A 14,931-nucleotide genomic window follows, 5' to 3' on the forward strand; every position below is an offset into this window, starting at 1 on the left:
ACCAGGGTGAAAATTTTGAAAATTTTAAATGCCTTTGATGATATGGTTTACTCTTTTTTTGGGGGGGGGGAGGTAGTAGACACTGACATTATAACATTTAATCATATATCAGTGTTGTTTCATTTATTGTTGCACTGAAGGGATGGATTCATAACCTGTGTACCTACATGTTGCAAAGAAGAGAGAAGGGAATCTGTATATATCTGGGAAAGCTGTTAAAGCTTAAGTAGCTTTCCCTTTGAGATGACTAAATGTCACTAACTGGTGGAGAAAATGTTTACAGATGATGAATAACGCATGCTTTTGTAGTTCATTGGCAGGTATGAAGACAGTTTGTAACAGATGCTTTGAGACTATAGAAGTGAATTCAGGATTCTTCAGTTATATTTTTTAAAACTAAAACTCTGACCCTACATTAAGTTTCCAAGTGATCGCTGATGACATGTTCAGAGATTATGGTGATAGCTGCGGTACCAGAAACTTGAGCTGAATAGAATGGAGTTGTGCTAGCAAGTGTCTAATTAAATCTACCCCAAACCTAAATAATAGGAAAATTTCTGTGAACTGGGGGAACTAGGACAGAAAAGGCCCTGAAGGGCCTGTGCAGAAGTTGATGAGGATGGCTGAAATTTGTTGTGCTGTTTAGTTCATATTACCAGTAAAAATGAGTCCTATAAAGGAAGAGCAGCCAAGCCCAACTCAAGAGTCATGCTTAAAACTAAGGGGTATTTTTTATAGATTTGTTTTAAAAGATCAGAATATGTTTAAAGAAGAAAATAGCTGTGATTATCTTTCTTGCTATTTATATCAGCTTGCTATAAGCTGAATCCTGGTCTCAAGATAAGATTAATGAGGCCTGCTGTGTTATCAAATTTCTACACAGGAGTCTTGAGATTTCTACTTCTGGAAAAGTTGGTTAAATTTTTATACAGTTCAATCATGCTTCTCTGGATGAGTTCAAAATTAAGAATTGCATTCAAGAATGAAGCCAAAGAGACATATTCAGAATTAAAAGGAGATCCACAGGTATAGATTTTTGTCTCTCTCTAATCTGGTATGAAAAATAAATTTCATCACTTCAATCTTTTTTGGTTTTAATTTTTGTTTCTGCCAACCTATTTTTATGATCTCAGAATTATCCTTGATGCATGTCAGAGAGTCTAAGCAAGATAAACTGTTAGTAACTATAGTGCAAAGCAGGGGGATCTGAGCTCAGATCAGTACAGAATAAGTACATAATAGGAGAGCATGTTTTTTTGATGCACATTAATCTGAGCATTAGTTCAGAGAAATCTCCTGACAGACAAATGCCAGGTCTGGAGAGGGTGTATCTGTTGGACTTACAGAGCAGTCAGCTCTATGACTTTGGAAATCAACATTTTTCAAAGCCCCATTAAGACACTTTCATATTTTCATTTAATATTATGCTGCACCCTATAATAAAAAATAAGATGTTCACAAAAGTCTCCAGATTAGATATAGTATCTTCCAAACCAACAGAGAGTGAACTCTAAGCATGACACATATGCAAGAAATGCATTTTGTGGCCTTTTTTCTCTCTCTAAGGTTAGAGGTATCATACTTGAAAGTCACTGTGTCGGAGGAGGTGGTCCTAGTGCCAGTTCATGATGAAAATAATAAAGCACATGCACTATGCTGACTGAAAAGGACATAAATATGTTAACCTGTCATGCATAATAGATAACTATTTATTTAATTCTTCTTCAGAAACCAGCCTGTTGTTTAGCAGTGTTATACTGAATCCATTCCTCAAGCTTAGTTCTATCACCAAAATTAATTATCTCCATCCAGGGAAAAGGTCACATAAATCTGTGTGCAGCATATAACATTCTGCAATGTTGTACCAAGTGGATTTGATCTGTTCCCCTTGACCTGTCAGGGCTCAGTGCACACTGAATTTGTACAGTTTGAAATGCAAGTTTTTGCTGAAGACAATTCAGTTTTGTCATAAAAATATACAACCCATAGAGTCTTAGGAAAAAAACAGAACACTTGTCTTAAGAGGAAATCCAAAAAGGACCGAGTCCGTTCAGTAATATATAATATGTGGTGAAATTTTCTCTCTAGCACTCAGTTGGCCAGACAATCAGAAACTGTTTCTATTAACTGATTAAAACAAAAATTCACTGCTACCATGGTGGCCTTTTACTGGGTTGTAGGAAAAAAAAAAAAAAAAAGCTGTTCTGCCCTGCAAGCTATACAGCCTGGCTCTGTTTGTTTCTCTGAGTAGATAGGGCATGACTAACTTGTCCATATGCTCAAACATAAAATTCCTGCTGTGGTTCTCTGCAACAGAGGACAAGCAGCATCTGAGCATAAGGGATATCTTTTCTGCACTTGAATTAGTGTAGTTCTCCAATGGGACTTATTTATTTCTGACACTTGGGAGCTAGCACACTACTGCATCTTTTAGGCCTGCTGGTATAATAGCAAGATATTCCCCTTTCTGCCCATGATATCTGAGTATCGGATCCAAATGCTCTACCACGAACTCATTGTCTGCTTTGTGCACTTCTACCACTGGCAGAAAGATTGTACAGTCTCCATGGTATTGTCATTGTACCAGGCCTATGAACACAGTTGGGTTAATTTTAAGAATAGTCTGTGGTAAGCAATCACTGCAGTCATTCTCACATGCTGTGATGCCACGGCAGAGTTAGGCAGAGAATTTGTGTATCTTTCTATGGGCTGTGTTAGTGTTAATACATGAATGGGTGTTATGTATGATATTTTAGATCCTATGACAAAATTATCTGTGTATGTCTGCCTGAAAGGTGATTTAAAAGGATGTTACTGACTCACATGGTATAATTATAAGTAACGGATTAGACTTGGCCAATAGCTTCTTTTTTGCGACTTTCTTCCTGATCTTTGTTACAAACTAGTTCCTAGTCTTCCAAGCTCTTAAGTACATCTGTCATTTACTAATGTCACAATGAATGAAATAACATAGGATGTATGAAAAATGCTACGGCATGTTTCTGCAGAGACTTTACAGAAAGAGACTTCAACATGGGCTTCGTGTTTGTTATTGGAACTCCTTTTTAAGGAAACACTGTAACTTTTGTCCATGTTTGATGTGTGCCAGGTATTATAAAGTATAGGCAGTTTTGTAATCTGTTTTGAATGATATCCTTGTGTACTACCATTTGTTATAAGGACCAAAGTTATTACACAGCTGAGGATGTGCCGTAACCTGTTAATTATAGATTAGGATCTCAGACTGCCTTTTCCTCCCTCCATGCAGGACCGACCACATGTTTCCTGCTTGTGTATGTTTCATGCAGGGAACAGGAATCATCATCTTTAGCTGGCTTTTCTCACTAATTAGTTATTCTTTATCTTTCTTATTTACTTTTTATTTTTCTTTCTTTCATGTAATGACAGCTTTGCAAATAGTTTTCCCTTTCAAAACCTCGATTTTCTTATCTCCATGTGTCTGAAGTATCTATACCTATTGTGCAGACATGAGACAACTTGGACCAACTAGAAAGTGATGTTGGTATGGGAATTGTTGCTTTCCAAACCTATTGGAAGCTAATAAGATCTTCTTTCTAGTACTAAGCACTTCCAAAACCATCCCTGTATAATAGTTTTGGCTCAAGTATCAGGTGGAGGAATGTGATACGGAGAAATATATAGGATAATCTTTAGCTCCTTATTAGACCTTTACCAAAGAAATATGCTTGTACATAGTCTTACAAGAAAAGAAAACACTAGAGAGTTAAAGATTAATCAAAAGAAAACAATGCAAGAAGATCTGGCAGCCTAGGTAATGCATCTGTATTCCTACCATATAACAGGCCCAAAGCTGCACACACACTGCTTTTTGTAGAGAAACCAGATGCTGCCACTGGAAAATGTCTCAGTTTGACATCTATGGCCAGATGGTCAAACCTGTGCCCTCTGTATATTGTAATGCAAGCAGATAATTCTGCCAAGTGTAGAAAAATAGGAATATGATCCAATGATTGTCAGCAGTGAAACAGGATTACAGCAGCTTCTTGCATACACAGCCAAGGGACATCAAGTTGTTGATGAGTGTTTATGCTGCATGTGTGACCCAATTGTGAGATCCAAGCTTTGGCCCAGCAATGGTCCTGACCTTCAGCAACTGTTTCAGTTTAGGATGGGCAGATACTTTTCTCAGGAGAGAGGTAACAGACACTGGACCACTAGTATTGTGGCCTCTCAGTTGCTACTGATAATGGATTTCATTGTTTCTCCTCTGTTCTGCTCCAGTGTACAGTCAAAGAGACTGAAACCATCCACAGATTAAGCTAACCCGTTTGACTGATATGGAAACAGGAACAGTTTATGATAGCATGTAGGGACCAGAACTAAAAGCCCTGCCTCTTAAAACCTGTTCATTGCATAGACTTGAACTTCTGTTGAGTTTGTCATGCTGTCTCTCTCCTGAGCAAACTGTTGTGAAGCCATCAGTGCACTAAGCATATCTGCTGAGGTGGGCTGTGAGTTAGGGTACAAACCTGGACTCAGTTTCAGACTAAATAACAATGTGGATAACCCCAATTATATTAAATGTGGATATGCACTGTCTTGGGCTGGTATGACAGCTATTAGGGGATGGTATGACATTGAAAGAGAAGGCTCTCGAGTAAAACTAGTTGACCAGTTTGTGGTATACAGATCCAACTACATGCTTTGTAACATGGAGAGTGGCTCCAGCTGGGTGGTCTGGTAAAAGGGAACTCAGTAATTTCTTTCTACTCAAAGTTGCTATTGACTGAAATGAATTGAAACCCATTTTCCTTTCTCCCTCTAAACTTTACCTGGTTGCTTGGCTTTATTAAGCAGTTGTTATGTTTTTCACAGTTACTGCATTTCAGTCATAAACATGATATGTGAAATACACTTTGGATGAAAGATGCCACAGACCACTGAGTGCTATTACGGGACTTCTTTCTGAAGTAGTTATTGGGAATGCAATTGTACACTTGAGAGTCTTTTTTACTTACCTAATTACTTAGTGTTTCTGTCTACAACTAGGCTAATAAACTTTAAAAGCTGTGCAAAGATTTTACAATACTAGTGATACAAACAGAATGTTTGCTTTTATTCTTACTGCTCAAAAGCTTCACAAGCTGTGCTATCTCAATTACTTTTTTTCAATGAACATCATCCCATGAGAAATTTCAAATCCCCTACAATCTAACTCAATGTAGGCAAAATGGAAAATGCACATGGAAAAATAAGTTTGCCCAGCAAGACTTCTGCACAGTCTAATTCTTAGAGAAGAATTTTAATTTACTCCTAAACACCTAGGGTGATTCTTTTGGATAGCAATTACCAATTTATGCTCACTGAGAAACACAGTTTCCACAACTACCTGATTAGTATGACATACTTCTTTTCTCTACAGCAGTATCCTTGATATAGTAGAATAGCTGTAAACTACCTTTTTTTTTTTTTTGTCACCATTGTGACATGAGTGATGGTTGGCTGCTGTAATGCTTCTTTTGATAGTGTCTGATGAGATTTACTTAGAGTAGCATTGGGGGGTGGGGGAAAGTTCTGCAACCTCATAGTTGAGGTTTCAATCAAGCATGAAATGACAATGGAATTCTAGTGTTTTAAGTATATCATTGCAGGTTACAAGAGTTAATTGGTGATTAGTTATTCAGAAAATATAATTCTATATTATGAATGTATGTACGTAGCGATTGATCTTGGTTTGAAGAGTTCATATACATGTGGAAAAAACATCACAAAAGTTCAATATAGAACAGTGTACAGATAGTTTGTGCTGGATTTAGATCCTTAGGATAAAAAATCCTTGTATGGAGTTGTATTTTTAAGTAAGGAACTGTCTAAAGTTAGGAAATGTTCCTAAGATGGTAAAGTATTACTCAGAAGTCTATAGAAATTGTGACTAATTTTGGTTTTATTTACATGGAATCTATCCCACCATTACTTTTTCAGGACTAGTGTCCCTTAAATTGAAATTTACTCCTCTCCAAATTATTTCAACAGCAAAAGCAGAAATTAAGTGGTAATTATCCCTGGATCAGGAGCTCTTTTCAGTTTTTTTGTTTGTTTGTTTGTTTGTTTGTTTTCTCCTTTTGGCTTTAGTTTGACCTTTTTAGGTGGTGCATTTTAGTCAGGACGGCTTTGCTGTCTGCAGTGCTCCCCTCCTGCAGCTTTTTCCAGTCCTCTAGTATCTTGAGAACCAAGTCAAAGAGCTTGTGCAAACTTGCTGAGGTTTCCATCATTCACTTACTTTTGTATTCACATAACGTGTTTATGAGGATGATGCAGCTAGTTATGGTATGGGAAAGAGTGTTGGTGACTATGAATTATATTATTATGCCAATGTATTTGCATTGTAAAAGTATCTATTTTTAATGCAAAAGCAGCAAATTTGCTGAATAGTATCCAATACAGAATGGTTTTTCAATTAAATTTTAAACCCCTCTTTTTTAAATTTACGCTTACCTATTTGGAGGGCCTGGTGTTTCACATGTTCTGATTTCCTTTTTCTTCCCTTTCATAGCTGCTTATAATATTAACTGTATGCACATAAATAAAAAAACAGCTCTCTTGTCTGAAGGAAGTTTATTGTGTGTTTGTAAAGGATTGGTTCAGGGAGTAGAATTCCACTGGACCACACACACTTGCAGGAGCAGTCATAAATTTTGCAATCACAAGCATGGTTAAATCTTTTATTTATAAGTTAATGTACTTTTTATACTGTCAGAAAATAGTGAGCAGAATGTACTTCTGGTGCATCTGTCTTCATGTCATAAATATCTGCCAGTTTGCAATTTTCAAACAGGTAGTTTGTTGTAATTTCAAACATCAGTCTTCAGTGTGAACTCTTGGGTACTAATTTAAAAAAACAAAATCCCTGTTTTACTATAAATAGAAAGTACCTTAATTGTATGCAAATTATTGTGGAGAAAATATAAATTGTGAATGTCTATTTAATTACAACTGGCAAACAGAGGGAGCTGGACAGATTGTGGCTTTTAATTCTCAACACTGCCTATGGGGGCTAAAGAATTTCAGTTCTCCCAGAACAGATTATAATCTATTTGATATAGCACTGCCATCTCAGGGATTTCTGAAACGTGTGAATTTTGCAGTAAAATTGGAACAAAAGAAAGACTAAATTTGGACATAGGTCTGTGTTGCGTGCTTTTAACTCCATCTGCTTGGCCTGTGTGCATATATATGTATACGCACACTAATTGACTTAGAAGTAAGCTTTGTGCATTTGAAAGCTTTCTTTTTTCCAGCTTCACCACTTGATCTAATAAAATGTAGTATGTCTCCCAATAAATCTTGCCTGTCTTATATCCTTGGGCTATTGTAGCTACAACATTGAGTTAATTTGCCAGCTTTTGCACATATATTACAGCCAGGTTGTAGAGAAGTGTAAAATAAGGTAGACAGAATTTGACACATTAGGTGATCAACTACATGTTAGTATTTAGATTATTTTTAGTCTGGTTCCTGTAAAGAGTTGGCAGCCAGGACAGAGTAGGAATAGCTGGGGAAGCTGCACAGCAGAAGTGATGAGTGGGAAGGCTACTTGTTTATTTCCTAGCAAATAAATGTGCAATTTTGCAATTTAGTTTTACATTCTGCACATGAAACAATCAAATTCTAAAAAGCTGTCTCTTCACAGCTTTCTGCATTGAGTAATTTTTAAATTATTAATTAATAGAATAGGAAATGTTTCTGGAATGCTTAATCTGAATAATAAATAAAATGAATAATTTACTGCTCACCTTTTGCTAAACACAGTCTCAACAATTTCAGTTAAAAGCTACATTCTGCTGCTGTTCAGTGAAGGCTGTATTATATGATGTTTTGACAATAAGAATTACCAGCAGGGAATTCAAAAGGCATCCAGTAACTGCGTTTTTGTTACATACAACTTATTGTTTTACTAATAGCCTTTATAGTGAAATAACATAGAAGTCCACCCAGGTATTAGTCATAATGTCTCTGAAGACAAAGACAGAAGGAAATGTAATTGTTTGCTTTCAAATATAACAGTATTTATAATATTAATTCATTACTGGCTGAAGTGAGCGATACCAAATCTTGTCCAAGATTTTTATACCACATGAATTCAAATGTAGTTAACAGCACAGTATGGAATCAGTGATACAATAACCAAACAGTGATGGGCTTTGGCAGGGATGTTTTTCAGAGGAATCAGACAGCCCTGAAACAACTGAACAATAGAGAAAAGATTACGTTTGCTTTATCAGGGTTGAATGCCAAATTGTTTTTATTATTATGGCTTTGTTTTGGCTTTGCTGCACAGTTGATTATCACAGCAATCTTTATGCCATCCACCATCATGGCCTGTCTTTTCTAACTGTGGAATTGGACCTCTTTCTCAGCTATAGAATAGGCTGCACCATGACCTTCTGGGTCTGAGGGCTTGTTCATAGACTGCCACTACATGTTCTTCTGTTCAACCCCATCTGATACCTTGCTTCCTTTGAGACAGAGTTGATGAGCCAAGTTGAGCTGTTCTATGGTCTCTTTTGGCTGCCAGTTGGGCCAGTCTGCTGTATCACATATGAATTTAGATTACTAAACAAATGTTCTTCTTCTTATGAGCCAGGAAGAATAGCCACTTTCTTCTCTTGCTTTTTAAAGTTTGACTACAAATCTCCAACCTATTTTCTTTTTTCTTTCATTATTCAGGGAGTGTCATAGACAAATCAGAGTAGAATATCCATCATGGGATAGACCTTGGTGATCTTTTACCTCTCAGATGTCCTTCAAACTAATTTGGGCAAAAATAAACACTGGAATTTTCTGTCCTGAGTGCTTCAGACATGATTGGTCACCAACTGCCTCAAATGGGTATTTTGTCATTTGGCTTCTTCAAGTCAGGAGGATAAAAAACAGATACTGTCAGTTGAAAGCACTCTAAATAGCTTAATAGCCATTACCTTAGGCAGTACCTTTTACTCTTAATTTTGCCTTGATTCCAGAACATGACTTTGTCATTTGTTGACTATTTTTTCAGATTTGCAGTCTCAGAAGATGAAGGTGCCTTCCTGTACCCAGAATAGTTCCCACAAATCTGTCTGAAAAAGTATTTTAGAGATGCATCACTATAAATCATTAAATATTTGTATCAGGGGGGCATACATAACCACCCATTAAGTGAATGATACTCCTTTTCAGTGTCTGCCCTGGAAAATATACAAGTATATCGATGCTTTTAAGTGGAGCACTGATCTTTGGTTTCTATTCTTTTCACTGTGATATTTGCAAATATCACATTCCTTCAGAAGACGAATGTGTAACAATGTGGTTAAAAGTAGTTAGTATCAGAACATGTTATTTTCTCAGAATCTCACATGGTATTTAATAATGACAGTAGTTTGCACATAAGCACAACATGTGTCTGCTTATAGCCAGGGATCTCAAAATATTTTATGAACATTAATTGTGAACAATATGAAATAACAAGTAGGGGAAGAATTTTTTAGTTTTAGTTTTAATTCATCTTTATCTGAGTTTGAAAATCCTTGGTTTTTTTTTTTTTTTTTTTTTTTTTTTTTTCACAAATATCTGGAGGTATTAGGCACAAGTTGTAGTGACTAAAATATTTATTAAAGTCTCTCAGGACACAAATCACCTTGTTTCTTAACTTGAAAGTTAGTGCCCAACACTTGACTCTAAAATCCCATTTTAAAAACTAAAATATGAAAACTGAATTTCTACTTCAAGACACTTTGTCAAAGATGCCAGAGTTCAAATAATAAACCAAAATTTTATAATTTTATATTCTTAGATTTCTAGTAGTATACTTCCTTGGCAAAAGCACTGAGCACTTAAGTGGCCTTCTTGAAGTGCTTAAAAACTACAGAAATTAGAGCTGCAATTCAGTGATAGAAACTGCTTTTGAGAGACTGAAATTGCTCTGGGAGCTGTCATGAGCAATACTTCCACATTTTAAGCTGTGCTAACCCTTTCTGGGCACTTACAATGCACAATCTCAGCTTCAGATCATATGGAATAACTGCAGAGGAGTATTCTGTGTGATTGTCATCCTGAGCTTAGTAACCTACCACTTACCTTGGACATGCACTGAATAGCGAAGGCTTGTTTTTAGTTGAAATTATGAAATGGGTCGACTCACAGGTCCACCTGTGTGAGCAGGCCTGTGCATACTGGGTGGAAGAACTCTGTGTTCTGTGTTGTGGCATACAGGGTCACCCAAATCATCCTGTACAGAAGTGCTAGGGCCTCATATAATGGTGCAGAGTGAATTTTTTACTGTCTTATTCAGACAACTCAGTATTTTTTCTCTATACAAATGTAATAGAGATGGCACGGGTTGCTGAAGAAAAAGAAATCAAGATGATAGAGACAGAAAATCCTTGAGTGAAGACTAGGATCAGTCAAGCTTGAATATGTTTTTTTTTGTTTCTTGTGGTTGTTTGAGGAAGTAATTAGTTCAGGCTCTGAAAAGGCAGTCTGTACAAAACTGGATGTATGAGTATTTTGTCCAGTGAAAGTTGGGTGTTGTACTAATTTATATATGAAACCAAGAAAGGGATTGAGAACCTATGCACCAAGCATAGAAAAACTTGCCTGAAAATCACCTAAAATGGATACTATGTGCTGGAATAACAGAGACAGTAGCAGCAGACTGTGCTACATGTACATTATTTGCACCAATACTAGTGCCTTTATGAACTCTATAACATTAGAGGAGTGAGTGATTGCTTCTGTATATGACCAGATGTTTTATTTGAAGATCATTAATCAAATTTCTCAAGGCAAAAAAACATTAGGCAATTAATTAAGATATAATACTAGTCTTGTAAGAAGGTTCTGACTACACTAATTAATCAAACCACATTGGAAGATTTTGTTCAAGTAGCTCTGAAACACTTTCTGATATACTTCAGCAAAAAGAGCTGTGAGTATTGCAGAGGAGATGTGAACTATTCAAGACACCCATTTTGCACTCATGTCTGCTGCTGATGTGATGGATTGTGTGTTAGAAAGTCATGGTGAAATCAAGATTATTTTTTTTTTATATATTCACAAAGGCCTTTGTAATGAGCTTCCATTGAGTGAGTCAAGGAAGTCCATTTTTCTCTCTGTTGAAATAGAAGAAAAGTGCTTTGAATTTAGAAGGTGAAGCCAGGCTTTTGTTTTAATTATTCATTTTGGGGGAGTGTGGAAAGAATATATAGTTAGGAAGAGCTACATCAATAATTGTGCTCATTATTTTTAATGTTTAATGCAACAGCACCTAGGATCCATAAGTTGAAGGTCCTTTCTTGTGGACATTTCTGAAGAAGGAAATGTTCCTGTGTCACTAACAGAATTTTGAAACTGTAGAAGATCCTGACATAGTAAAGCAGTAACTAACAAAGATTACTGTCTTGGAGGACAAGCCTTTCTTAGATTCCTCTGCTGCATCACAATAGGAACAGAGGCTTTGTATAATGGGAATCTGTTCCCACCTTGCCATATTATAAGGACATTAACTTCAAGAGAAGGGAGTCATATATCCACTGCTGTATCTTCTTGGCAGTTCTGCAAAGGGGAAGAGTGTTCATGGCTGCTTAGAGAGCCCGGGGAACTTCCCCATACGTACAGATAAATGAAAGTGATTCATGTCAGTAGTTACTTGAAAATTTCAACCTCAATGATGTAGAAGGACACTGCATGTTTTCTCACGATGGGCACAGGAAGACCGTTTGAAGTGCAAAGTGAGAGATGCTTCAAGTTGATAGGAGCATGGTAGCAACCTTCATCTGGTGCTGAAGGTAACAAGGAGAGTCCTGTTTGTTATTTTTTATTTGAAAGCTTTTAAAAACAGCTCTAATTAAAACTTGTATTCCTCAATATGTTGTCTGAAGTGCTTGGACAGATAAGTTTATGAGTAGCCTCAGTCATGCAGGAAAAAAAGTAATTTGAAATAGAAGATCAGATGATTTAAAGACTATGTTTAAGAAAAGTAGCCATTAGGTATGAAAATAAGTAAGGAAAGTTCTATTTTGACACATTATCAACTATACCAGCCAGGAGAAATAATTAAATATTGTAAATTTTCAGACTAATAATTAATACACAAATGGATGCACTTGTTTCCTTGGTTACTGGAGTGCATTTTGGTTGATATGTCAAGTGTCTTCCAGAAACTGGCCTGACTGTTTGGATAGACATTGTCTGGAATTCTCTCCAGAGAATACACCTGTGTAGGAGGTAGAGAAAACGTTCATTAATCAAAAGGATCTAGAGCATTTAAAAATTGAAAATGGAGAGCCTGTGGTTATTAAAAATTAAGAAGTACAAAGTTTCAATGTCATAGAAGATCTTTGAAAACTAAGGGAGCAAATGGATGAGGTTTTGACAGACTGAGTCAGATAAGAGGTCAGGAAAGTGTACTGTGTGGGTTTTATCTGATGAACTGTGGCTGTCAACCAAAAAGAAATCTGCTAACTCAATCAGGGTTAAACAAATACCAATCAGAACACTAAAGGGCAAATAGTGGCTGTAGCATAGTGTCTCCAAAAAAAGATGTCCCTAAGAGTAAAATATCTTATGATGGTTAAGGGGAATATACCAAAATAAAAGACCGTGACTGAGAGGCTAACTTGACTATTAGCCTGGGAAAACTGCAAGGTGTATGTTTCCATAGAAACAAAAATGACAGAATTATTTAAATGGTTGCTCCATGGACCAGAGTTTTTCCTTACTGCCTAGAGAGGAATCATTGGCAATGGATAGAACAGGCAGGTGCCAAACTGATGAAATCATCACTAGTCATGAAACCATTAATTGAGATGGAAATCTTGTGGGGACAGGTATTATGGTAGCTGATACATATGGAAAGATAATCATAGAATCATAGAATGGTTTGGGTTGGAAGGCACCTTAAAGATGAACTAGTTCCTACCCCCTTGCCATGGGCAGGGGCACCTTCCACCAGCCCAGGTTGCTCAAAACCCCATCCAGCCTGGCCTTGAACCCTCCCAGGGAGAGGGCAGCCACAGCTGCTCTGGGCACCCTGTGCCTTACCACCTGCACAGGAAAGAATTTCTTCCTTATATCTAATCTGAATCTACCCTCTTTCAGTTTAAAACCACTACCCCTTGTCCTATCCCTACATCCCCTGATAAATAGTCCCTCCTCATCTTCCTTGTAGCCCCTTTAAGCACTGGAAGGCTGCCGTAAGGTCTCCCCGGATCCTTCTCTTCTCCAGGCTGAAAACCCTCAACTCTCTTAGCATGTCATCATACAGCCCCCTGATCATCTTCGTGGCATCCTCTGGACCCACTTGAGCAGATCCATATCATTCTGATGTTGGGGGCCCCAGAGCTGGACACAGCACTGCAGAGGGGTTCTCACAAGAGCAGAGTAGAGGGGAAGAATCCCCTCCCTCGAGATAAACAAGCTATCATGCAATGCTTACCCATCTTTGGCAGTCTGTCTTTTTAAACTATATTGATTGGTCTAATAAAAGATGTTACTACTTTTCACAAACTTAATCTTTCTTCCATTGTTAGATTATCATGAACCAAATTTTAACATTTGGAAAAAAAAAAAAAAGGTTGCTATTTAGTTGTAGCTGTTATAGTTATTTATAGCACCTCCTTTCCCAAGATCTTTCATGAAAGAAACATAAACACTGTTTTTTCTTTGGAAAAGAACAAGAAAGTGCAAAAAATAGATATATATGTACACAAATATCTGTGAGGGAAAAGCTTGTATAAGTTGTTGAAAAACTTTTGAAAATTTACAGTTTTTTGAGTACAGATTAAGGTCGCAGAAGGACATTTCTATGGTTTACCTGTGTAGGATTAGAAATTTGGGTAAAATATGAGATGATGTTTGGTACTTTTTTTTTAGGGGTGACTTTGTGCCAATAAAATTGTATCATCTACATTGCCATTTGATGGAAACGAGAAATCATTATTAATATTTTCGAGCTTGGGGTTGTGAATATTCTAAGTTTTTCTTGGGTGTGTCTCTTCCATGCTGGATCTTCTAGGTAATTCTAGATGTGGACTTCTAGAGAATAAAATAACCTGAGAACAGAAGTATGTTATTTGAGTCTCAGTGGCAATATAACTATTAGAAAGAAATTGGTTTATTTTTCTTCTCAGGATGGTTGCCTGGATAGGATTACACTGAAGAGATTTTAGAGTAGTTTAGTAATCTAGTTTACTACTTAACAGTAAGCTTTCCTGGAAAAAAAGTAAATCCTATCTGTCCTGTTAATTACTGAGTAGGTGAATTGACTTAGACAAGTTGGAAGTTTTTAAAAAAATAGATGATTGTTTTGTGTCCATTCATGTAGTTTTAGTTACACAGAGCAGTAGGTGAAATTCCTGAGATCCCATTTTGATCTCAGACACCAATGTTCAGACAAAGGGGCTGGCTCTATAGTTACTAAACACTTGTATATATACTGCACCCGTGTTAAGGCTTAGTACCAGTATAATCTCTTGGAAGAAAGAAATATAGTTCATTGTAATAGTGACACCACTGTATATTTTCTAGAGAGTCCATGTCTAAGGACCTCTCTGGCAGTATAACAAGAGTTATAGAGCAGGTATGAATTTTTGTGCTTAACTGCAGTGCAACAGCAATGTACAGAGAAAATGAGAAAAAGAAAAAATAATATCCTAAATCTCAAAAAAGAGGAAAATGCACTGAATGAAATACCAGATGAAATTATATGTACTAGTATTTGGCCAGAATTTCACATTATATCTATGTAAAGATATTGTAACCAGAAAAACATGTAATATAGTAATGGTTTCTGATGATATGCCATAACCATTTTCCTCCAGGTTCCTGTACTCTAGTGTGATTTTTTTTTTTCACATATTTTTTTCAGTATTTTTCTAAAAGCTTAGCAAACTGTGTGTCATGGCTGTTCTGTTG

This window comes from Tyto alba, unplaced genomic scaffold (assembly GCF_018691265.1).
Source record: "Tyto alba isolate M040663 unplaced genomic scaffold, T.alba_DEE_v4.0 Super-Scaffold_8, whole genome shotgun sequence".
Taxonomy (NCBI): Eukaryota; Metazoa; Chordata; class Aves; order Strigiformes; family Tytonidae; genus Tyto; species Tyto alba.